This window comes from Polistes dominula, unplaced genomic scaffold (genome assembly GCF_049000335.1).
Source record: "Polistes dominula isolate Pdom_NZ unplaced genomic scaffold, Pdom_raw_medaka contig_21, whole genome shotgun sequence".
Classification (NCBI taxonomy): domain Eukaryota; kingdom Metazoa; phylum Arthropoda; class Insecta; order Hymenoptera; family Vespidae; genus Polistes; species Polistes dominula.
Window position 1 is genome coordinate 5,271,605 of NW_028301061.1, and position 27,229 is coordinate 5,298,833.

General features: G+C 31.1%; 1 protein-coding gene and 1 long non-coding RNA gene across 2 annotated transcripts in view; one reads left to right on the forward strand and one right to left on the reverse strand.

Moving 5' to 3' along the window:
- LOC107072268 (uncharacterized) overlaps window positions 1-27,229 on the forward strand; it is a 497,052-nt gene that overhangs the window by 437,169 nt on the left and 32,654 nt on the right. The gene's annotated exons all lie outside the window — the stretch shown is intronic.
- LOC149031446 (uncharacterized) lies at window positions 11,234-16,455 on the reverse strand. Its single transcript, XR_016177819.1, has 3 exons — window positions 13,821-16,455; window positions 13,191-13,528; window positions 11,234-12,542 (listed from the first exon to the last, which is right to left on the reverse strand). It is a non-coding gene; the product is annotated as an uncharacterized LOC149031446 (long non-coding RNA).

Genomic DNA, 27,229 nt, shown 5'->3' on the forward strand with positions numbered 1-27,229 from the left:
GATGCCGATACCAAAAGAAGACACATCCTTACATATGTATCATATAGATCATTTAGGACCAATGACTGCAACCAGCAAACAATATAAACATCTTTTTGTCGTTATCGATGGATTTACAAAATTCACCTGGTTGTATCTGACCAAGACGACCAGCAGTAAGGAAGTATTAGCCAGGCTAAAAGATCAAGAAAAGATTTTTGGCAACGCGAAACGGATCATCAGCGACAGGGGGCCAGCCTTCACGTCGGAGGACTTCTGTGAATATTACCAATCCGAAAGAATTCAGCACGTGCTGGTTACGACGGGTGTTCCAATAGGAAATGGTCAGGTGGAGAAAATTATTATTCGAACCCTGATATCGGTGTTGACCAAGTTGCCGTTGAATAATTCAAAACAGTGGTATCGACACGTAGATAAGGTACAACGCTATTTAAATAGCACATTATCATAGCATAGCCCGTACTCAATTTGAAGTCCTTTTTGGAGTAAAGATAAAGCAGAAATCCTCTTTGCCAAAATGTCTTCCATTGCCATCAAAACAGCTATCGAGGAAGAAGTAATTCAAATGTTTGAAGAAGAATTAAACTGGATGTATATTCACCTCGCACCTCTCACCCTAAATAAAATTCCCTACATATATTAGGTCATTAAGTATGAAATGTCGGATTTGAGACAGAAAGTTTGGTTTATTATATCTCGGGCAATAAATAATATAATTAATCAAAATATGCACCTAAACTATCAATACAACGTTGCCATTTTAACGATAGCTTATTAATACCGCTAGCGAAAAAATCTGGAGAGCTGTTGGTGATAAAATCTCGAAAGGCATTTTCCACCGTATGTTGGGAATTAAATATTTTTTCTTACAAAAAATTGTCTAAAGTTAGAAAAAAAGGTAATCGGTTGGCGAATACGGTGAGTGACAAAGTGTTTCCAGGTCCAGTTCCTGTAGTTTAAGTAACGTCGATCTTACAACGTGTGGTCGAGCGTTCTCCTGCAGGAGGATTGGTCTGTTCCTATTGACCAATCTCGGCTGCTTAATTTGCAGCTGCCTCATCATTTCTTCTAAATATTCACCATAGAGGCCTGCCGTTATCAACTGCCCAGCTCTTATAAAACTATAGCGTATAACACCCGCGCTTGACCACCAAACAGACATTATTAGTTTTTTTTTTGGTGTATACTCAACCTTGGGGTGTGTTTTAGCGCTTCATCTTTGACCAACTATTGTGCCAAATGCTTCCGAATATCAAGAAGTATCCACTTTTAATCGCACGTGACTATCTGGTGCAAAAATGGATCGCCTTTTAGTCTTGATACTAAAGAACAGCAAGCCTCGAAGCGGTTCCGTTGCTGACGCTCGCTCAATTCATGCGAAACCCACTTATCTAGCTTCTTTACTTTTTCGATTGCTTTCAGATGACGTAATATTGTTGGGATGGTAACTTCAAACCTTTTAGCTAGTCCATGCGTCGTTTTAGATGGATTTGCTTCCACTACAGCTTTCAGTTGGTCGTCATCCATCTCTTAGGCCACTCGCGGGGTTCATTTTATAGATCAAAATCTCTAGATCGGAATTTTTTGAACCATCGAAATACTGTACATTCGTTAGCCACATCCTTGCGGAACATTTCGTAAACATTTCATCTTTCCTGCGCTGCGTTAGTTCCACGATGGAACTCATATTCGAAAGTAATTCACAATTTTGTCTTATCCATGGCTTACAATATTTAACCTCCAGACGACAATACGATAGACTATTAAAAGTAAAAGAGTACATCTGAAAGCCAGATGGCGTACCTTCTTATTGCAAAAAAAATAAAGGACGATCAAAGTGAAATATCGGAGATATCTGGTATCAAACTTGAGGCTTTAGGTAGTCCGACATTTCATACTTAATGATCTAATATACGAGGGGTGTCCCAAAAGTATCCGATTTACCTCCATATTTCTCCCCCGAAGTTACACTTCGTCGTCTAGTTTATGACATCCTTCAAAGTAGTCCCCATTTGATTGAATAACACGCTCCTAACGCCCTGTCTACTTTTGAAAGCAGTCCTGGTACTCCATTTTCGGTATCGCCTTTAAAGCAATATATATAATATATTGGATTGGATAGAAAGTATCTGCGGAATTTGCCAATAAATGGTGCTAGCGTCGATATCTCGGTTTGTATGATTCTTATCGGGTTAAACTATACGCCGTTTGAAAGATGACATTTCAAGCTACATTCTTTATGCAGACAGTTTTGCAATTCGTCGTGCGTGTTAAAAGTTATATTCCATTGAAAATGAGTGAAATTTCCGAAGAAATACGCTATGTGATCTTAATTACTATAAAAAAGGCAAAAACATGTCGAAAATTTTTTATAATTTACGGTGAGGATGCTGTAAGTGAACGTCGCACACAAGAATGGTTTGCTTGATTCCGTTCCGGAAATTTCGATGTCAATGTTGCATGACGGTCTGGTCGGCCAATCGTCGAAAATGCTGATAAAATCATGGAATTAATTGAGGTAGACCGTCATGTGAGCACTCGATCGATAGCCCAGGAACTAAATACCATTCATACAACCGTTTTGAACCATTTGAGTAAGGCTGGATACAAAAAAAAGCTGAATGTTTGGGTGCCACACGACTTAACGCAAAAAAACCTTTCTGATCGAATCAATACATGCGATACACTGCTGAATCGCAATAAAATCGACTCATTTCTGAAGCGGATAGTAACTGGTCATGAAAAGTGGATCACATACGACAATGTTAAGCGTAAAAGATCGTAGACGTAGGCTGGCGATTCATCCCAAGCGACGGCCAAGCCCGGATTGACGGCCAAGAAGATTTTACTGTGTGTTTGGTGGGATTGGAAGGGAATCATCTACTATGAGCTGCTGCCCTATGGCCAAACACTCAGTTCGGACATATACTGTCAACAACTGACCAGATTGAAGCAGGCGCTTGACCAGAAACGGCCAGAATTGGTGAATAGAAAGGGTGTTGTGTTCTATCAGGACAACGCTAGACCGCACACATCTTTGACGACCCGGCAGAGATTCCGGGAACTTGGATGGGAGGTTATATGGCACCAGCCGTATAGTCCGGACCTGGCACCAAGTGATTACCACCTAATCCGGTCCATGCAAAATGCTCTTGGCAGTACTAAGCTGCCCTCAAAAGAGGCTTGTGAAAATTGGTTGTCTCACTTTTTTGCCAATAGGGATAAGGGCTTCTATGAGAGAGGTATAATGAAATTACCTTCAAAATGGCAACAAGTTATCGAACAAAACGGCGCATATTTGACCTAAATCGGTTTATTCATTCTTTGTAAAATTAAATTTGAAATAAAAGTAAATTTCCGCGGATACTTTCTATCCAATCCAATATTTTAATATATATATATATATAATAATCGTATATATAAACGTCGAATAAGAATATCTTGATTTTTTCAAAATGTACGTATATTTGAGATTTTTTTCCACATAAAGTGTTCTCGTAGATTCGGATAGGTTACGCTAAGGTGATAAAAACAAGGAATAATTCAATTAAATAAAAGACTTATATACAATATATGTTAGTTGAGCTAATAGAAATAGAAGAATTTCTTAGCTTGCTACAGAAAAGCTTTTTAGCATAAAACCTTTTTTTTTATACGTATGAATACAGGATGAGAAGTGTGCTGGAAGAGAGTGTAAAGCTTGTATTAGTCTTCGTGATTGTGCCAAGTTTGGTTAAATTAGTAGTTTATTTACTGGTTAGTATTGGTTCAATACTATTGTTTTATGCTAACGAACGGCAAGTCATATGCGTTGCTTAATGTTGCATTATTTAAAATAGATATTAGAATTATATAATAGATTTACAATTGAATATAGATATTATACTTATTCATTCGATTAATTTTCGTTTCGTTTGCACCTACAAAGAGGCTTTCTATTGTAATAATAACTTATTCGTTGTACCTTTAAAAGATGTGTCCTCCAAGTCGACAACAAGAGAATCTTGCTTGTAGCTACAAGTGTCTTTGTGACGCAACAAATAGTTGATCCGTTCTTGTTTTTTTCAAAAAATGTATTCTCGATGTCGTTCGGTAAGAGAATTGAACGAATGCATTTGGAAGTAAGGGGCTTAGGAAAATTCCGAAACAATTAGACACGCATTTTGAATTTTATTATTATTATTATTATCTCATCACTTCTCTCTCAGATTTTGGTCTAGCCTTTTATAGAGAAACTCGCGGACTTTTCAGTCAAGTGTCCTCTTTTTATTCCTTTGTATTATTGTGTGTTGAGTGTTTTTCTGACTATAGAGCATTTTCGATAATAACTGATTGTTGTAGCTATATGTTCGGATGTAATTGGGTTTCACGTATGTACTAGTGTTGAATTTTTTGTATGTGTCCTGTAGTTGACATTACAATAGGTATTGTTTCCACCTTATTTTAATGCCACATGTTTTTTATCTCCTATGACAGCAATATGGACTTTTCTATATTTTTTCCTATTTTTTTTTTTTTGTATATTTGTTTTGTTTAGTGTAGATATTTCTATGAGCTGTGTTATTTTATTTTTTTGAAGTGAAAACTTCTTTAGGTTAAGAAGTGATTTAATAAAAATAAAACACGGTTGGTCAGGAAGCGAGCTAGGCAGCGGCTACGATATTTAGTAAGAAGAGAAAAAAAGACAAACAACTAGGATTGAGCCTGCAAGAGAATGAGACATTATATTCCTATACATTATTTATCCTACTTTCGGTCGCCTCTTTATGCTTTGCTTCGTAGATATCGCTCCTGATTGTATGTGTGTGTGTTTGCGTGCGACTGCATACTATAAAGCGTGGACACATATTATTTCGATACTCAAACTGTTTGTAGGTAGGAGCGATAGAAGGGTAGAAGAATAAACATAGATAAGAACGTAGGTATGCGACAAAAGTATAACGTCCAAACGAACTGACGGTCGAAATAAAGAATGTAGTCCAGTCAAAATAGCCCTGAAATCGGGTTTTTGAGCTATACGGCTGAAAAAATATGGAAATTATCAGAAAAATGCGTACAATACTGTGGGCAAAGTAAAAAAGTTCTCAACCACCGGGAAAGGGGTGAAAAAAATTAAAAACTACCCCAAAATACGATTTTTGGATTATATGTTAAAAATATCAAAAAAAGTTTCAAATAAAAGTTGTAGAGCATAAAATTTTAGGCCTATCTATATCAGACCATTTTTCCCCTAAAACGCACCCTTTCACCCCTACGACGGTTCAAAGTACTCAAAAAATGAAAATTCAATAAAAAATATAAAAATTGGACTTTTTAAAATTTTTTTTTTTAATTATCTTTAAAAAACTACAAAGAACAATCGTAGGGAAACAAAAAATTTTTTTTTCATCCCTTCTATTAAAAATCAAGGGGTGAAAACGGTTTTTGCTCGATATTTCGCTTAAAACGGGTTATTTAAAAAAAAATTTCTTTTTCATATGAATTTTTAATTTATTTTTTAAATTTTGGTGTTGAATTTATATTTATAAATATTTACCTGTAGGAAATATCCCAATTTAAAGACAGGTAATTACTCCCTTAGTCCTACGCCTTTGTAGAAAGAAACAGAAAATGAAGCTATCCTGCTCTTACTCATTGTGACGTAGTTCGCCATGGCACGCATGCGCAAACTCCTAACTTCCATGCGTGCAAGAGAGATAGACAACCTATTGTTAGCTTTGTCTAAATGTAAACAGTATAACGGGATGAAACCCTTTTTCTTAAATATATTCTCTTTTTCTTCTATATTTTCTATAGCTCGAGAGCCTCGCGCGCATCTGTGACAGCATAATAGATTTTTGAAAATATCTCAAAAAGTAAGCGAGATAAAGCGATTTTGTATTAATTATGTTTTGTAGACAATTTTATTTGCTACAAAAAAGGTTCAGTACTAAAATATTTTGCAGGATGATAGATTTTGCTTACCTTTTTACGAATATATAGTGTTATAGGAGCCACTACTCAATAATTTTTGAGATATTTGCCATTAAAAATGCTTATGAGGCTATCTAGTGTTTAAATTTACTTCTGAAGTAAGCAATAGTATATAATAGGTTTAGGATAATGACAACGATTCGGCGATTCGTTCCAATAGTAGGCCGAGTCTTTTAGGGTTCGAATCTTGGGAGGTACATTTTTTTTTTCTATTTTTATATGTAAAAATACATAATAGAGTTTAAATAAGTTGAAAATGAAATGTCTTAAATGACTAGAAACCTTATAGAGTTTTTTTTTTTATTAGCATTTGTATATGTTCTCAATTCTCACTATTTTCAAAATACATATCAATGATTTTGAAAAAATACTAAAATATGGAGACAAATTAATTTTTTTTCGGAATCAGAAGTATGTGTTCTTCGGCATCGATATGTTTATTGCAGGGTACATTCAGATTCTCACGTAGGGCTGAATCACTGTTTACTCTCTATTCTCACTTGGGAAATGCTTTTATTGTTTTGTAATAAATATTATTCTGTACATATGGGGCATTTCACGCCAAATCGGACGGTTTTAAAAATTTTTATTTTTGATTTCCGCCATTTTTTGGTATCTTTTAGTACCCACTGAAAAACCCTTCCTCCTAAATTGTGTCATTTTTTGATCTGCCGTTCCAAAGATATCGAATTTTCAAAAAGCAGCTCTTTCTGTGGTTTTTAGCCCGTACCTTTTTTAAAACTCATCCAAATGAAAATTACCATTCTACATAAAAGTTTTGTTTTTCAATGTACTTTTCGAAAAAAAATTCAAAAATATTATTTAAAGTGTCTTAATACGTAATTTTCGATTTTTAAACTTTAACGTGCATTTTTAAAGTGAGTGCATATTTAGATTTTCTTCATAATTTTTAAAGCAAACCTACTAATTTTACGTTTTAGGCCGGTCTGGCCGTGGGCCTTCGATAACTACTATTTTTTTTCAAGTTTTAAAATTTAAAAAAAAATTTTTTTATTACATTTTAATAAATTTTATCATTTATTTCTCTCTATTAATGTATTTTAAAACACTTTACATATTTTTTTTTTATTATAACAAGCGTAGGAAAGTCTTAATTACTGATTAAGAATTATAATTAACAAAAATAAGAAAAGTCTTGATATATTTTCGTGATTTTTTGAGAAATTTTAGCAGTCTTAATCATTGATATTTATTTTGAAAATAGTGAGAATTGAGAACATATACAAATGCTAATAAAAAAAAAAAACTCTATAAGGTTTCTAGTCATTTAAGACATTTCATTTTCAACTTATTTAAACTCTATTATGTATTTTTACATATAAAAATAGAAAAAAAAAATGTACCTCCCAAGATTCGAACCCTAAAAGACTCGGCCTACTATTGGAACGAATCGCCGAATCGTTGTCATTATCCTAAACCTATTATATACTATTGCTTACTTCAGAAGTAAATTTAAACACTAGATAGCCTCATAAGCATTTTTAATGGCAAATATCTCAAAAATTATTGAGTAGTGGCTCCTATAACACTATATATTCGTAAAAAGGTAAGCAAAATCTATCATCCTGCAAAATATTTTAGTACTGAACCTTTTTTGTAGCAAATAAAATTGTCTACAAAACATAATTAATACAAAATCGCTTTATCTCGCTTACTTTTTTGAGATATTTTCAAAAATCTATTATGCTGTCACAGATGCGCGCGAGGCTCTCGAGCTATAGAAAATATAGAAGAAAAAGAGAATATATTTAAGAAAAAGGGTTTCATCCCGTTATACTGTTTACATTTAGACAAAGCTAACAATAGGTTGTCTATCTCTCTTGCACGCATGGAAGTTAGGAGTTTGCGCATGCGTGCCATGGCGAACTACGTCACAATGAGTAAGAGCAGGATAGCTTCATTTTCTGTTTCTTTCTACAAAGGCGTAGGACTAAGGGAGTAATTACCTGTCTTTAAATTGGGATATTTCCTACAGGTAAATATTTATAAATATAAATTCAACACCAAAATTTAAAAAATAAATTAAAAATTCATATGAAAAAGAAATTTTTTTTTAAATAACCCGTTTTAAGCGAAATATCGAGCAAAAACCGTTTTCACCCCTTGATTTTTAATAGAAGGGATGAAAAAAAAATTTTTTGTTTCCCTACGATTGTTCTTTGTAGTTTTTTAAAGATAATTAAAAAAAAAAATTTTAAAAAGTCCAATTTTTATATTTTTTATTGAATTTTCATTTTTTGAGTACTTTGAACCGTCGTAGGGGTGAAAGGGTGCGTTTTAGGGGAAAAATGGTCTGATATAGATAGGCCTAAAATTTTATGCTCTACAACTTTTATTTGAAACTTTTTTTGATATTTTTAACATATAATCCAAAAATCGTATTTTGGGGTAGTTTTTAATTTTTTTCACCCCTTTCCCGGTGGTTGAGAACTTTTTTACTTTGCCCACAGTATTGTACGCATTTTTCTGATAATTTCCATATTTTTTTAGCCGTATAGCTCAAAAACCCGATTTCAGGGCTATTTTGACTGGACTAATGAAGGTGCGTTGTCTGTTTTTTTTTTTTTTTTTTTTTTTTTTTACCAAACGTGTCATTTCTTTTCTATTTAAAAATATTTCTATTTTATTCATAAATTAATAATAAATTATTTATTTCGCAAATATTATAATTAACAATTATGAAATATATAGAATATAATAATTGTATTGTTTGCAATATTTTACAAAAAAAAGAAAATGATTATCAGATACATCAGAGAAAAAGAATTAGACAACATTGTAGAATATTTTTCTTATAAATATCCAAAGACATGTTTTTTAATTATAATGTTTGCGTATTTAGAAAATTTATACTAATTTTTCAATAAAATAGAAAAGTTTTTAAATAGAAGAAACTAGAATCGTGAAAGAAACAATTAAACCTTTTTACTCTATATTTCTAATAAAAATACAATAATTGTAGGGAAAAAAAACAAGTATTCAATTCTTTTTGTTATATTTAATTTTCTGGAAAGGAAAACTCTATTCAGAAACTAAGGGGAAAGTTTAGGAGGGCCATAAAACCATAAACAAACCTAAGAATTATCGGGATTTATTGGTGCGATGAAAACCCTTTGTGCAGTGTCGGGACCCTTTGAAGAATTTTGGATTTCTATGTGAACATATGCGATATACCATAAAAGACATAACATTCCGATGTTCCAGATCAAGTTTCTTTATGCATAGTTTCCACTACCAAAAACTATAGGCTGTACCCATTGGTGGACTATGGGGTGGATCCTTATGCTATTGGTCAATAAGATTTATAATCTCCTTCCCTCTCAAAAAGGGTGTAGCTAATTTCTGATATAAATATGTGAAAAGAAGTAAGAAAGTGTCCTTAGTCAGTCCTTAGTCAATCCTTAGTGCTCAGTCTGTATCAGTCCATAGTTAGTCACTCTTTAGTCTTCAGTATCTGTTTGTGTGTTATATCTGTAACTCTTTTGTATTCAGTATTTTTGTAACCACGCCACTTTTTGTAAACTTAGGTAAATACCGCTCGACATTACATCATCATAATTAATTAAACTATATTATATCATCTTCAGATTTATATTTCTCTCTCTGTCTGAAACCTCCACATAATATAACTTATGTTACAAATATAGAAGAAAAAAATATAGAAATAAATTTAAAAACAAATTTTTATTATTATACCATAAAACAACGGAAATGATAAATAGATATTAAAGTCATTGTAATTCATAACCGGATGAAACGAAAAAAATACGACCAGAATTGTTTCCTTCTTTTACAGTATCTTCAGGTATTAATTGCAACCCAAAAAGAAATATTTGTGTCTGTTAACCCATAATAAAGATATCTCACATTCATAGAAAGTGTAAAAGGTGTGCAACAAAAAAAATTCATCTACCTGCGTTTCCAAAAAAAATATATTATATTCACTTAGGTCAAAATAGGATTTCTTTTCATCGACAAACATTCTACCATTTTTGTTTCTATCTTTGGCTATCGCATTCAGCATTCCATTTAGATGTATAGAATTTGGAAAATATTAGTTTTTGTCAGCTACCTATACCCCAAGGTCGGTTCCTTTTCATGAGAACAGAATTATAAAAAACAGGGAAGGTCTGTTGAAATTCGATCTATATTTATTATCTTTATTATCGAGGTGATAATATTCATGCCTATAGTTTTTTTTTTTTTTTACAAAACGTGTCATATCTTTTCTATTTGCAATGTTTCTATCTTATTGAAAAATTAGTATTATATTCTTTATTTCGCAAATATTATAATAAATAATTATAAAATACATAGAATGTATAGTAATTGAACTGTCTGAAATATTTAAAAAAAAGAAGGATTGCTAGTTACATCAGAGAAAAAGAATAAGATAACACTGTAGAATACATTAGGAGCAGCTGACAAATTCCATTCAAAAGCAAGTAAATTACTGTCACATTTTAAATCGCATATAAGAAAATTATATTATTAATTGTAATATTTGCATATTTAAGAAACTTGTACTAATATTTCAATAAAATACAAACATTTTTAAGAAGTTGAGCGCCCAGCGTGAATCGGTGGAGCTTACCACGGGGCTGAAATTTGAGACTCGTTGTGTACACAGTTTAATAAGCTGAGAGAGCGATACGATTCAATGCATTTTTTAGATTTTTCGTTGTTTAGGTCTTTATTTAGACGAGAGTATTTAGAAAGATAATTTTGTGGTCCAAAAAATAAGGACGAAATATGTTATAAATAATAAGGGTCTCGAAGTGTGGTTGGCTATAGAGGGGAAAAAACATTTCTAGACAATATCTTTATTAGATCTCTTATTGCATTTTACCATAACCCTCGTTCAGTCCAGCAGTATTTTCCATGTTTTTCGTAACTCCTTTATTTCGTCTATCCTTAAATATTTGTTAGCATCGCAAGAATGTAGATGAAAACGGGAAATTGAAAACCATACTACTAAAAATATTTTATACCTGAGTTTCAAAAAAAGGATTATTTATATTTACTTAATTTCTGACGAACTATACTTCCTTTGATAAATATCCTACGATTTTGGTATCTATTTATAACTAATTGCATTCAGCATTCCATTTTTATTGCTTGAATTGTGAAAAGTGTACTTTTTATCAGCTGTTCTACCTAGAGACCATACCGGTGACCTTCATTATATATGGTAATAATATTATAATAAACTAGGGGTGCCCCGGCTACGCGTTGCTGTGGCTAATAAATATATAGATAGACCTGAATCTACGCACATAACATTTGTCTTCTTTTTCTCTTTTTTCTTAATATCCAACCAACTGCGCTTGAGCGGTAACATAAGATCACCACTTACTTCACATCATATAATTTTACATTGTCTGAATATAGGCACATAACATTTGTCTTTTTGTTCTCTTTTTTCTTAGTATCCTTTTAAAGGAAAAATAATTATGTTGGGTCACCCTTATCACTCAGGGGTATAAGAAATGTACGAAAAACTATTCTCATCCCTACCGAATATACACAAAAAATTTCATATAAATCGGTCAAGTCGTTTCGGAGAATAAGAATAACAAACACTGTGATAGGGGAATTTTATAGAGATAAGATAAATCTTAGAATTATCTTACTCTTGAAACTGTGCATTCATCTCATTCTCTTGAAACTTACATTTTTGAAGGTTTCACTTCTAACACGAGTGATCTGCACACATGTTTTTTGTTTATATTTTCGTCTCTACTGGTGTAGTAGTGTTTTCCTTTTAATATTTTTGTGGCCCATGCGTTTATTTTGCTTTATGTATGATCTATGTCGTTATAGTTATCTATGTCTGTATTGCTTGTCGAAAGGTTTAGTGGTGTGTAATTTTTGTCGGCTTTCGTTACTGCTTCATGTAGTAGTGTTTCTTTTGTGTGAAACTATTTGCGGAGTTTTTTTATTTGTCTTTTGTGTAACGCTTTTATGTCCGTTATTCCCCTTCCTCCTTCTTCTCTACTTAATGTTAATCTCTCTACACATGATTTCGGGTGTAGGTTTAGTAACTTTGTCAGGTGTGTTCTCGTTATTCTATTGGTGTCATCTAAGTCTGTGTTTGACCAATTGATGATTCCGAAGGAATATGTAAGGACTGATATTGCGTATGTGTTTATTGCTTTGACGAAATTTTTTGAATTTAGTTTCTATTATTATTTTTATTATTTATATTATTATTATTATTTTATTATTAGTTGGCATTAGAAACTTAAAAGCTCATTGCTGCAAATTTTAAATCCCACCAGTGTTCCCGTCCCAGAGCGCGACCCCTCCATTCTCAATCTTCGTAGCCTATTTCCTTAAGATCTCTTCTAATATTATCCTCCTATATACGTCTCCGTCTACCTAGTGGTCTTCTCCCGTTTAGTATACTGACCAATATTTTGTGCGCCGCTCGATCCTCCCCCATGCATGCCACGTGACCAGTCCATTTTAATCGGCGTGATTTTACGACGTTAATAATGTCCGGTTTGTTGTACAATCCGCATTTTGAATATACATTCAACAAGTAGCTATGGGAAACAACCGTACACAAATATTACTTTTGTAATAATATGATCATTTTTGTGTAAGATTATATATGTTTTACTTTGTTCATACTATAGTATAAAATATTTTTATAGTAATAATTTATATTTTTTTATCTTACTTTTTCTTGATCTCTAATATTCTAAATGTCTAGAAATTTAAAAATATATTTCAGTTTTCACTATAACTGCAATTTTAATAGTAAATGATCGAAAATTTCTACGCATGACGAATACATTTGTGCTATAATATTATTTTATATAAAATATTACTATTTCTCCATGATATATTTGTCCATCACAACCAATTGGTTTAAAATAAATATTAGTCATCAATTATTAGTCACGCCAAAGTAATACTCTAACACTTGCTCTTACCAGAATATTTAACAATTTCATTTGCCTGTCCAAAACCTTTTACATACTTTTAAACATGATAATGCTTTACTTTCAATTACAAACTTTTAACAGAAACTTAAATATCAACGTGATTGTCTTTTGTTAAAAAACGAAGTATCTTTATGATAATCGTTTTTTTTTAACTTTTGCTCATCCACTCCTGTTTATAGGTCCCTCCTTATTTGTGTCAACCATGTTTATCCAGAGCTTTTTGTGCCAGTAAATTCCACCTACCTGTTTGATGACATCCACCCGTCTTAGTTGTTTAAATACTAGTAAGTTGTCAATGTTGACTCTGTTTTTCCTCGGTTTCTCTTGGGCGACAATGTAAAATTTCTGTAAACCATCATTCATCTTTTTGCTTTACGACATGTCCTGTTCATTGCCATTTCAGTACAACTATATTTTCGACTACATCTGTTACCTTTGTTCTCTTCTGAACATCTTTATTTCTAATTTTATTTTTCAGGGAAATCCCTAGCATTGCTTGTTCCATAGACCTCTACATCACTCTCAATTTATTAGCATTTTTTACTGTCAGTGCTGCTATTTCCAGTCTCGTTGGTGATGACCTGTAAAATACAGATGTCCAAGACCTTTCTTTTTAAATTTAGGAGGATTATGTTGTGTTTTTAGAATTTGTGATAGTTTGCTAAAAGGAATCTAGAAAAGTTTTATCCGTTTAGTGATCTTTTAAAACTGATAGTTAATTTAAAGATAGTTTTTTTAGTTCGTTATAATAAATACATACTAAATAGTTTTACTTATTGATTTTTTCTATGTTGTGATTATCTTCAACATTTGTATGTTTCATTGACTTAATATCTTTTTTTGACAAGTTCATTTGCAGACCTACTTACTTACCTTTTTTCGTTCAATTCTTGTTAGATTGTCTATAACTGATTTTTGATTTCCAACATCATCACAATGACATCCGCAAATCTGAGATTGTTATGATAAGTTTGGTCGATTTTGACATTTATTATCTTTTCATGAGAAATCTGTAAAAATCTCTTCTAGCGTTGGGGTAAAACGTTTTAGTGACATTGTGTCTCCTTGACTTACGTTTGTTTCCACTTTGATATTGTTAATATTTGAGGTCACATCTAGCTTCACATATAAATTAGTATTTTAATAAATGTTTCTAACTACTGCAGTGTATCTAGAAACGATTCTGGCACTATTCATATACTTTAACATGTGTCAAATATCAATCGTAACAAAAGTTTTCTGGAAAAAAATGAAAGAATAAAGTAAACAGTAAGTGTATTGGTATGTTAGTTTCCGAAGTTTTCTTAATAAAATTTTTCATTGCTGGCAAATGATCGATTGTACTAAACCCTTTTCAAAATCCAACCTGCCTCACAAGATGATAGAAGTCAAATTTGGATGTTAGTCGATTTGTGATAGTTTTTATAAACAGTTATTATAACTGAGACAGCAGTTTTAGAAATCTATAGTTTTCTATGATACTTGCTTCCTCTTTTTTAAACAGTTAACTGAGTTTACGAGTATACTCTTCATGAAGAAGTAGCAGGATTTTGTGTCATGACAAGTACATTTGACATACGTAAATAGTAGTGACCATTATCTATAACAATTATAATTTTTATAAAAAATGAAACATATTCTTCCATTTCTTCTAATTCTACTTTTAATGATTTATTAAAACAAATAATATATAAAAACGATACAATAAATGCCTCACAATCTTAAAACAACGTAATGGGATCCGACCAATATTCGCAGGTGAAATTAAACAACTAAACTTAGGTTGAACCACTGCCCCATCCCTTAATTTTCACTCCTTTTCATACATCTACACACCCTCTACACACATTTCCAAAATCTTCCACGCACATTCTGAACTAATATATCGATATCGCTTGAGAACCTTCTAGTCTCACACAACGTACACACATTATAAATAAAACACTGATAGAGCTCGAGGTCTTTTCATACGTACACAATACACTCTTTCTTCATATCAGCTGTTTATCTTACGTTATTATTTATTCTTTTTTGCTCAATCACACTGCTTTCTTCCTCGGTCATTCTTACTATTCTTACCATTTCTACATAGATATTAATAAACAGTAGTGTAGGTATTGAATAGTAGAACCTTTTATATGCTGTTATATTCGGAAATAGATAAATTTATTAAGTTAGGCTCGTCAAAACACATGAACAAATATTGTATCAAAAAGATAGGTTTATTTTATAAATTCATTTTTATTACTATTATTTCTTTATTCATGTAACATATATTACGAAATAAATAAAAAACGCAAAAATAATACATATGAAGTAAACAATTTAAATTTCTATTTTGAAGTAGTACTAGTTCGTTGAATTCGAATTAATACGGATTATAATACTGTAAGGTCAAAACTGTAGGGTGCTATTTAAACAAATAAAGAAAGCCTTAAAAAACATTTAAAAAAAGTTTTTTTTTAACTTTTTTTTATTGCAATGTAAAGTCAATCAAAAACGAATTAACTTTTGTATAAAGTATTTTTTGTGAGGTTATCACAAATACTTGAAGAATCGTGAAAAGAGTTTTATGGGACACCTCAATGACACATACTGTGTGCTTTACGAATATACTCGTAATCAATCGGACGCACAGCGGTGCCCACTTTCCAAATAGAGCATCATAGTTAACTGCTTGAAGATCAAAATTTTATCAGCATTTATCAGAAATCTGGTATTTGTCCTTTTGTAGACATTTATTAAAAAGAATCGTAAAGGGTTTTTTCAAGACAATGATCATAGGTACTTTTTATTATTTACTTGTCAAGAGACATTGCAGAAATCTATATAATTGTGCTATATTTTACATTCATGATATTTACCATATAAACGTAACAATATTACGATATCATTCTGAAAAAATTACTATTAGGACTTGAATTTATGAACGATTTAAAGAATATATAATATTACTTAATTGGATATTTTTCGTCTGTTTACTCTTTTTTCTATGGGTTCAAGGTACTACTCTAGACTCACATTTATTCAATACTATCCATAAAGGTCGTGTTTTTTCTCGCCTCTCTGAAGTCAATAGCACACGGTTTTTGTCTTTGCACATGTTTTTGTAGATATTTAACATCATCAGGCAATAACGTAAAATTTATGTTTAAAATTATTTAAAATTGTATGTTAACGATGAACAAATGAACCGCTTATTTTGAAAATAGCCTAAGTCCAAACATAGCCATCAAAAAATACAAGGTCATTTTCAAACTAAAAGTACAAGAATTTAATGGATTTATTACATTATATACCACCTGCATATCATAGTTATTTTAAATTCCTCCCGCATATAAACTGGAAAGGACTCAATAATCTATCTATCTATATAGATAAAAAAGTTTATTATTATTTTCTTTTTCTGAATTTGTTAACTCCTATTTTTAAAGAAAGAAAGAAATTTAAAAGAAAGCATTTAGCACACCAAAGTTTAATAAAACACGTTTAAGCGCGCTAAATTTGGTTTTTTGTAGCACATATGTATATATATATATATATATATATATATATATATATAATATCTAATAAAATATATAATATCTGTTTATTTTTAAACATATTTTTTTAAGAGATGTTATTTATTGGTGTTTTTTGTAGTAAAAAAACAATCAAGATAACATAAAATAGGCCGCAGTCCAATTTTTTCAAAAATTGCCAGGTTTTGCTAATAATTAATAAAACAATATTAATTTTAATGTAATAATTATTTAACAAAGAATAAAGGTTGAATATTTCTTTTCATATAATAAAAGTATTTGCAATAATTTTTTTTTTGCAGGAAAACTTATTTTTCCTATGAACTTGTGCTTTCTTAAAGATTGAAATCGTCATTTCATTGATTTTGAAAGAGGCCTAAGTCCAATCATAGCTATATTTCTTATGTACTGTTAATTGTGTTAATTGGGATGATAAATTTGAGACCTTTAGAAACTGAAAAATATTATTCTACTATGTTATCTATATTTTTAAATTTAATTCAACGCAAACCCTTCAATATCTTTATACGAACATAAATGGACTTAGGCAACTTTCAGAATAAATGAGTTAAATATTAAATAGCACCTCGATATGAAACACTTATTTAAAAAAAGGAATACATTTTTGACTTACTTTTCTCCATTGAATATTTATATTCTAATCAAAAACGATAGAATTCTTATATGTGCAATTTTTCCAAACAGAAACTATTTCCGGTATATATGCATACTTACTCTAGTCATATGTTTCATAAATTAAGGAAATGGATTTCGTCGCCTCGAATAGAATTTCCACCATAATCCGAAAATCATGATGGTTATCATTTCTCTATTGTTACCAAACTGAATCGCTATTGTCATTGACGTAACAGCCTTGAAAATACAATATTCAAAAATAGCACTTATGCTCAGAAGGGATAAATAATCACGAATTAGCCTATATCGAAAAGATCACTAAGTTCTAATAATGATGTTTTTTACCCACAAGTGAATAATTTTATTAAAAAAATAGAAAATCCTTATGTTGCCCTTTAAAAGTATATGTGTGCTACATAAGTGTATTTGTGATTGTATGACAAAGGAATAAGAAAAAATAATGAATGTGAGAGAGAAAAAGAGAAAAAGAAAATGGATTAAAGACAGAAGAAAAGAAAAAAAGGAAAAGATATAAAGAAAGTAGAAAGAAAGAGAGAAGTATTTTTCTATCTAGTACAAATATCGTATTCATCATTAAGGTTGCTCGTGCAAACTCCTAATCGTTTCGAAAACTTGAACAATAAATATCAAGTTTTTATCGATTTGTTTTTCATCTTTTTCTCGAAAATCCGACTTTAACATTGATTTACGTCAAAGTATTAGTTTCTTTACTCCGAACGTATACTAACTTATTTGTGTAGACGAAAAACCAATTAACTGGAAATTTAAACCATATTTACAGTGAAGAAGAGAAAAAGTAGAGAATGTGTGTGTGTGAGAGAGAGATAGGAAGATAGAAAGAGAGAGAGAGAGAGAGAGAGAGAGAGAGAGAGAGAGAGAGAGAGAGTGAAAATGATAGGATAGGTAAAGAAGTAAAAAGAAAGCTTAATAAAAACTTTGATCATATTATTTTATAATTTCTCGCCATCACATTTTACCCTATATTTATTCACACACTATTGAGTATTGAATTGTGAAAATTGTGTAAACAATACATCAATAGCTGCTACAAATTTTTTAATAATACATTCTGGTACGACCACTGAAGCAAATTATTAGTTAAATTATTAATTGTTTAATTCTTCTAAGTAACTATCATGTGATCTTGTTAAACTTATATTATTCTTATTTTTTATTAATATAGTATAATAATTATTTTTTTTAATTATATAAAAATAATTATATTAACCCTTTGCACTCGTGACCGTTTTTCGCGCGGCGAACCAGCAACTCCAGACCGTATGATATTTCATGTAACAATTGCCGAAATGCATGCCCGGCTTTTCGGGACAAATATCGCAATAGTATGTCGTTGAAAGTCTTTTACCGGGGTTATTTCCTTAAGAGTGGACTTTGAAATTTTTCCGAACTCCTGTTAGAATGTTATGCAGCTTTCTATTTAGGCGGATGTTTTCAGAATTGGAGGTTGAAGTTGAAGCTCGAGCACGTGTCTGATAAAAATTTCTAGTCAATTGCCGAACTAAGGTTTTCACATACCGCAAGTAATTAAGCGGCTGTTCTCTCTGTTTTTTAGTGATTTTATAAATTTCTCCGTATTAAAACTTTCATAATAAGGAAGAATACTACACATGTATCCAGTATTGTGCAATAATTGTGTTGAATTTCTTCTCTAATATCCCATTTAGTTGGTTTTTTCGGGTTAAAAGTAATAAAGGAAATTCGACTTTGGAATTTGATAGTGGACTATTCCACACAAATTTCTTCTCCCAGTGTAAAATACTTCAAAAGTTTAGAATTTATATAGTCAAGAAAGCAGCCTACTAGCTGTAAGCGTATTCTTGGACCTGCATCTTTTGTTGGAATTGTTTTTTGATCAAAAAATCTGTCTAAATCTGTCTCTGGTAAATTTGTTTGAAAAAAAGAAATATAGCTGACATTATTCCGTGACCAGTACTCTTGTAAATCGCATCGATTCTCCGCACCAAACAAAGTGGTGAGCGAGAGTCACCTCTGGAGTTGTGGCGTTGAATCCTTTGATGAGGGAGACTCATCTCTCGAGTGCCAAGAGGTAATAAAATATATAAGTATAGAAATTTTTTCACCATTTTTCAATACCTATCTTAAACCAAAATTAATTTCTGATTTTTAGAAAATTTTTGAAAACTAAATGAGGAATAGAATTTCTTTTTTGAGGGTTGGTTAATCATATATTGAACTATGTACACAAATATTTTTATTGATTTTAAATAGAAAATAACGTCGGTATTCGTTGCTGAACAAAACCACGTTTTTTCTTTTTTTTAATGAAACGGGCGGACTCATACCTGGACAACTATGAGACCAAGAATAAAAAACAAAAGAAATTCTTAATCTATGTACTATTATCTTGAGAAGTACATACGGATTTTTCTCTAAGTCAAATTTTGTGAAAATGGCGCAACTTTGAATAAAAAAATCGACTTTTCGACGAAAAAAGATGTAGAAAATTGTTTATAAAAAAAAAGTTTTTTTTAATTAAAAATCGGATTTGTACTTCTGTAGATAATAAAACTATCAAACTATCTTCAAAATTTCAAGTCAATCGGTTAAATGATGCTCGAGTTCTGAGTCCTCCCAGTTTTAAAAATATAGTTTCGAGAAAAACGCGTTTAAAGTTTTGTTATCACTGTTCAAAGTGCTTTGAGATGCTTCGAAAAAATAAGATTTGGCCATGTTAAAAATATTTTTTTGCTTCGAGACTAAGTGCATAATGTGTTTAGATGTCTAAAGTACACTTCAAGCTAAAAAAACAAAAATCAATTTTTTGAAAATTCTATAGTAGTGTTACCCCTTAACTGCTTATCTTACATACTTACTTACACACACACAGCACACTGATGGTGAGGTTTACAATATGGGATAGAATATCAATGATAAAAAATGAATACTACAGCTGGTTTAGGATATTCCAAAAGTTTATATATGATTGTTTTTTTTTTAAAAGAAATTATATTTTTTGTAACTTCTGCTTTCAAAGTTTAATATTCAAGCCTTACCTAGCAAACGTAAAGTCGCGTATTTTCGTGATGGTTGTATATACTATAGTAGCGTGCGGGAAAGTAGGCAGAGTCGAACTTCCCCACTGATTGACCGTGCGGGAATGAAAATTAACTACGAAAAATGTATGTGATTCATAGAATGCATGTGTTCGCCAATACCACTACATTCAAACCATCAAGCGTACTAAGACTAATTCTAGCGCCTGCGCATACAAAATAACAACTCATGAAAAGCAGCCTGTCGATCTTATGTTCAACTTTGTGCAATTCCTAACCCTACCTGCACGTATTATTTATATTATTTATAGTAATCTATTACTTTAATTAAAATTTAAAAAAAAAGTTGTTTAAAATCTACGTGAGCAATGAATGAATTAACGAGACCTTGTACGCTTCCAGACCTAATATCTGCTGCTAAAAATGTTACACGTGATTTATTACCGGCAAAATCTGGACCAAAATACAACAAAGTGTATGATAAATTTGTGACCTGGCAAAAATAAAAAAAAAAACGTCTTTCTCCGAGAATGCTTGCTCCGAGTTAGCTTATTTTGATAATCTTTTAAAACATTTGTCGTCAGCGATTTTATGGTCGCAATATTCTATGCTAAAGACGACTATTATGTTAAATCACAATACTGATATTAAAAATACACAAAACTGCTTACATCGTTAAAAAATAAAGCAGTTAAATACAAGAGTAAAAAAGCAAAAACTTTGACTTTAGAAGAAATAGAACTATTTTTAAAAGAAGCTTCACAGATGCCATTCATTTAGCAACAAAGGTAAATTTAAATCTGACAGTTTGTATAATGCTTATAATTTAATAATTAAATTAATATAAACTTTTTTGCAGGCTATATTAGTTGTTGGTGTTAGTGGAGTCTGCAGACGTGCAGAAATTTGTAACCTTACTATGAATGACATGAAAGTGGTTGACGCTTCAACAATTCTAATTGAATTGAAGTTTACTAAAACTAAAATCACTCGTTCATTCACAGTTAGTGGTGATTTCTGTCAAATTTTGCAGAAATATATATCTTCTCGGCCTAAAAGTGACACCAACAATCGTTTATTTTTGAAATATACAAATGGTCGATGTTACAATCAGCCGATAGGGATAAATAAAATTGGATCAATTCCTAACATCATCGCTGAATATTTAAGGTTACCTGATCCGGAACTCTATACAGGTCATACATTCCGACGAACTTCAGCGACACTATTAGCAAATGCGGGTGCTGACTTAACGACATTAAAACGCCATGGAGGGTGGAAATCTAATAGTGTCGCTGAAGGTTTCATCGATGATTAATAAAAAATAAAATGAAGATTGCAAATCAAATAAATCAGGATATAAATCTGAACAAAGAAAAAAAGCCGACAACAATGACTATTGATAATGCTAATCATAACGATGATGTCATTAATGAATATGAACGTAACCTAGAACAAAATGCATCAGTTGTGTTAACTTGAGTAGAAAACAAAATAATCGATGAAAGTGTTGATTTGTCATCAATAACTAATATACCTTAAAAAGAAAAATAAATCTTACATTTAATAACTGTGCGGTTAATTTTCATTTTGACGCTAAACAAAAATATTACTTTTGTTCTATTATCAGTAATTAAGATCTAAATTTGAAATAATAAAAATAAAATTATATAAAAATGAATTAAAAACTTTATTTGAAATGTAACCCTATATATTAGGGATTGATTAAAATTTTTTAATAACATATAGTTAAGCTAATTACAATATTTCTTTGTAAATGAATAATTTCTCTCTATTGAACTTTGAAAGCAGTCGTTACAAAAAATATTTTTCGATACGTATGTCCCAACTGAGACATTCGCAGGGCTTAAAAATTGAGACACTCGCCAGAAGAAACGGCGCGTTTACAACGGGGCCGAGTACGCAGATTACCCCCACTCGCCTGACAGCTCGTTTAAAAAATAAAATATATATATTTAAATATTATAAAAATTTATTTATAATAAATTTTTAAAATTTTAAATGACGTGAATTTCACGTCAGCGGTAATTAGGAATAGAACTTGAAAAGACGTGAATTCACGTCAGCGGTCGCGAATGTGTTAAACAGGTATTAGAGATTCTACTCTGTTTACATTAAGAGGATTTAAGGATAGGGATAAGATAAAACCATAGAAAATCTTCTCTTGCTGTTGTACTGTACTTGGAGTTCTGAGCTCTACTTATAGATGACGGTCCGATCTTTCCCCCTCCGATTATTTTTTAAATTGGGTGCATTTATAGTAGCCCATTAAAAGATTCATTGAGCCTTTAAACTTCCTACAATAGCGGCGATTTGTGTGTCTTAGAAGGCGCCGATATCTGTATCTTATCTTAGATTGACATAAGATTAAAGTTTGTATACTTTTTCGAAGATATTTTTTTTTGTTTTTCTTCTCATTCTCTTATTTTTTTTTGTTATTGCAAAGTAAGTTTATTAAATTTTACTTTTATTTTATTCAAAAGTATTTTATATTTACATAATTTTATAAGGAGTAAAATTTAAAAAAAAGTGCATTTGTATAATAGGGTGTCTGATATTTTTTGTATGCTAATTTTATAAATTTTATTAAGAAATCGACATTATTAAGAAACTAATATAGAATAAATAATTATAAATTAAATAATAAATATATATAATAAATAACATTAGTAAATATTTTAGCTTACCTAAAACGATACATTTTCTAGGATAATGTGATAACTGCAAGTTATAAGAATTTCTATGACGAATCAAAAACTAAAATTAAACTGAATAGAAAGATTTATATGACTTTAAATAATTGCTATAGTTAAATAATTTGGATAGGCAATAAACTGAGGCTGAACTGAAATGACTAATTTACTTTTTACTCGTTGATCGCCATGTCAGCCATGGCTGACAGCAAAAATTCTGAAAAAACTCAATCAGCCACATACGGCTGACGTTTATTTTTGCACTTATAAGGTAAATTAGTAAATATTTACTAATGTTTAATATTTGGGAAGATATTTTACAGAATACGAGATTACTAAATTGATTTAAAAGTTTACTAATATAAATTGAATTGTTACTAAAAATTTATTAAGATAATTATTTCTTCCTCTTCTTCTTCTTCTTTATCTATGTGTTTGAACTATGTCCTGTTATATTTTAGTCGTATAGACATCTTCAAAGCGTTTGTTGTTCCTGCGACACCGATATCCAGCTTTCATTCTACCGTTTTGGAGGTCTTCCCGGTGGTCTCGTTGTTCCTATCTTTCCTATTTTTGCCACTTTCGACAGCCTACTGTCGTCCATTCTGTCTACATGGTCTCGCCACTGAAAATTATTTATACAATGAAATGCTCTGAAATAGTCTATACAAAGTTAGGGCTGATCAGGGCAATCCGGGCAAAACGTTGTTCCTCTTTTTAAATTTATTCGTGCATTTGATCGTTTCGTATGAAGTCTTCCAATAACATAATTTTTGTCCATGCTTCCCTTCTAATTTTTTGTCCAAGAGCATTTTTTCGGATAGCAATATTATGATTACATTGACCTAAGAATTTATTTATATTATTAGTCTCTTCTATTTTTCTTTCTGACATCACAAAAGATGGGGGAAAAAATTATAACACAAAGAAATATTAATTATTTATCACTACTGAAAAAAAATACGATAGAGAAGAAATAATTTTCGAATCTCAAATGCTTTCTTGGATACTTCGTTCCCGAAATAAGATTTTCGACTAAATGCATGTAGTGAAACATTTCGTTCTAAACGTACAGGTAACCCTCCTATAACACGGTAGATAGGTTCCTAGAAAATGCCGTGTGTTGTGAAATCGTGTTATATGAGATCCAGAAACCATGAGCCAAAAACTTTTGTTTTCAGGCCATGGAGATAAAAAGAAATACTTTTCGCAACACTGTATCTTTAAGGGGACACTTCAACAAAAAAATCGATTTTTTTCGATTTTCTGAAAGAATATTATTTCAAAAATATTTTTTCAAATTTTGGTAAAGATCCGCCCATTATTTACGAAACTGTAATAGTTTAAACGGAGCGCGCCGTAGCGCTCCAAGCTAGTGTCCAAAACTTTAAACGTTAATTTCTCCTATTCGCGTTTTTAAAACGGTAGGCCTCGCTGTGTCCAGACCATTTATCCGATCCTTACCAAATTTTGTATAGTAATACTAGATACACGTATCTAGGGATTGAACGAAAGGACTTTTCGAAAAAATGCCAATTTCTTTTTCTTTTCTCATAAACTCGGCGATTTTTCTGCAAAAATGTCAATTTTTTCGTAAAAAGTCGACTATTTTGAAAAAAAATTTAAAACCTAAAATTTTCTTTCGTTCATTCCCTGCGCCAACATCTCTACTAAAGGATAACATTCGGTTTTTATGTTTCTGATGAACCAATTTTTGCCAGTGAGGGCAACCGAAAATCACCTTTTTTTTTGGACTCTTAGAAAAGTGGCCACAGACAACACAATTTACAATACTTTTACACACAAAAAATTGTGAATAAAGTTCAGATATATAACTTACATATACCAAAAATTTGTATTGATATTAATAAAACTGGCTGCAAAAAAAATTCACAAAAAAACCGCTTTTTTTTTCACTCGAAGGTGACGTGTCCCCTTAAGACGGCAAGCCTTGCAGCTGTAGATGTACAGTGTTGTACAAAGGTTTTTTGAAAGAAAACCGTTTTATAGGATGCCGCGTTGTAGGAGGTTTCCCGCAATTTATGAATCGTGATATAGCGAAACCGATATACCTGACTTATTTTTTGTTATAAGAAGATAAAAAACAAAAAAGCCTAAATAATCATCCGAAAAAGATTATCCTCTCCATAGGATAAGAATTTTTTTCTGAACGTAATAATTTCTTACTACAATAAGTAACTATTTACACAATATCTTTATATGTCGAGATTCTTATGTAGTGTAGTATAGCAGTGAACCTGGAGCGCGCGTGGAGATTTTCTTGAACACTAGCGTGGCAATCAACGTGTCAAAAGGAAAATCAACAAATTAGATTCTAAAGCCTATCAAGAATGTAGCAAATGCAAATACGTGAACAAAATAAGGGAAATTATACTTTTACTTTAAAGTTGCCAACTTTTTTGATTAATTATACGAGAAATACTTCGCGCGTCTGTTTTTTAAAGAATCTAAATGCATGCTAAATTTCTTAACCCAGATATTTGATTTTTAATTAATAAGAAAATAAATAAACCAAATTAGTTTTTAACTTTTATACGACGACTAATATTCATATTTTGAACATAAAAAAGTAATTCCTTTCTTATTAAACGCACCTATATAAAGAAATCGAAATCAACGTTCAAATATTTTCGCTTTTAATATCCAGATGATAGTAATAGTGAGAAAAAGAAATAAAAAGCCCCCTTGAGTCAATAAGACAAGATCAATAAAAGTCAACAAAAAATAAGAAAAAAAGGAGCAACGCCTTTATTCCGATTAATTAGTCTCGCAAATGAGACAATGCCTTTCTATTTGTAGTACCCCACTGTCTCATATTGACCTTCCAATCGAAAGCAAGGATCGAAAAGGGAGTTAGGGAACATAAGGTTAGTGACTGTTTCACTTGTAGTCCTTTGTGAATTCTAATCAATGGGGCTTCAGGAAAGGTAAGGATACACACCTGGTGGACATTTTACCTTGGACAAACTATCTACGAAATGGGAGAAACTTACTTGTATCTGTTGGTGAGACGATCAATATTTCACATACGTTGGGGAACTGAGAAGGGAACAACGGGTAGGGAAGAGCAGAAAAAGAAAGAAGAAAGAGAGAGATAGGGAGAGAGAGATGTGCAACCAACAGGTGAAGCAATGTCGTGTAAGAGACTAGGGGCACGAGGCCAAGGGGAGAATATAAAATTACACTCTACTGTTAGATAGAAGGTAAGGTCTGACCTAGCTTATCATGGGGTGAGTCTCTTAATGGACATATTCTATCTTGGATTTCTCATGGCCTTGCTACACCAGTTTTCCACTTCCGGAATTAACACACGCCAATAGCACTACTTGCATTTAGAGGAAACCGCGATAATTACATTGTGGGTCAATTAGAAAATCAATGAATCTATGTAGACGAAATCTCTTTGGTACGTTTATTTGTCGATTCGATGATGTTATATCATTGAACAATTTACTTAATTAATCTTCTTACTGAATTAATCTTCTCTTGACATTTTGTGGTTACCAATTTTGACACAGAATGAACCTTGTTTCTTAGTCTAAAGACTTGATCGGTTATCGAATGATTACGTTAATGTAAATGTGGTATATTCAACGATCGCATTGTTACGTTATGTAGAATATTTTAAAAAGTAAACGAATTTGACCACTATTAACTACATTACTTGTTTAGCACAACCAGTAGCAATGTGAGCATTGTTATTATAAATTTTTTACATATTTGTTTTAAAAATTATAGTTTAATTAGATTAATGTTAAATTATTATTTTGGATTATTCTTGAATTTTGTGCATAATAAAAAAGAATTCGCACTACTTCACTATCCTATTGTGGCTCTCGATTCTATTATGATTCAAGATTCCATACGATAATCTTAAGCGTAATAGAAACTTTTCTCTGATTTGTAAGTACAATGTAATGCTTTTTAAATATACTATTCGATTCGTACCGATTCTTGTTTAAAATTGCTGAAATAAAAATAATATTTTTTGATTAAAGAAATCGTTTTAATAAAATTTGTTTAACCAAAAATATATAAACAAAAAATTTAATTTATAATTTTATTAATAAGAAATAATATAATTTACTAAATTCAATGATATAATAAATTTGATTAAATAAATACAATTTACTCTATTTATAATTTTAGAATATTTTCCAAGATAATAATTATCTTTCTACCAACTGGTAAAGGTTTTAAAACAAATTAAATTACACGATATTTAAAATGATATAAAGCACTGAAATAAAATCAGAAAATTACATTACACCTTTAGACAAAATTATGTTTAAGTCATAGTTAGAAAGCATACGTATATATACTTTTGTATTTGC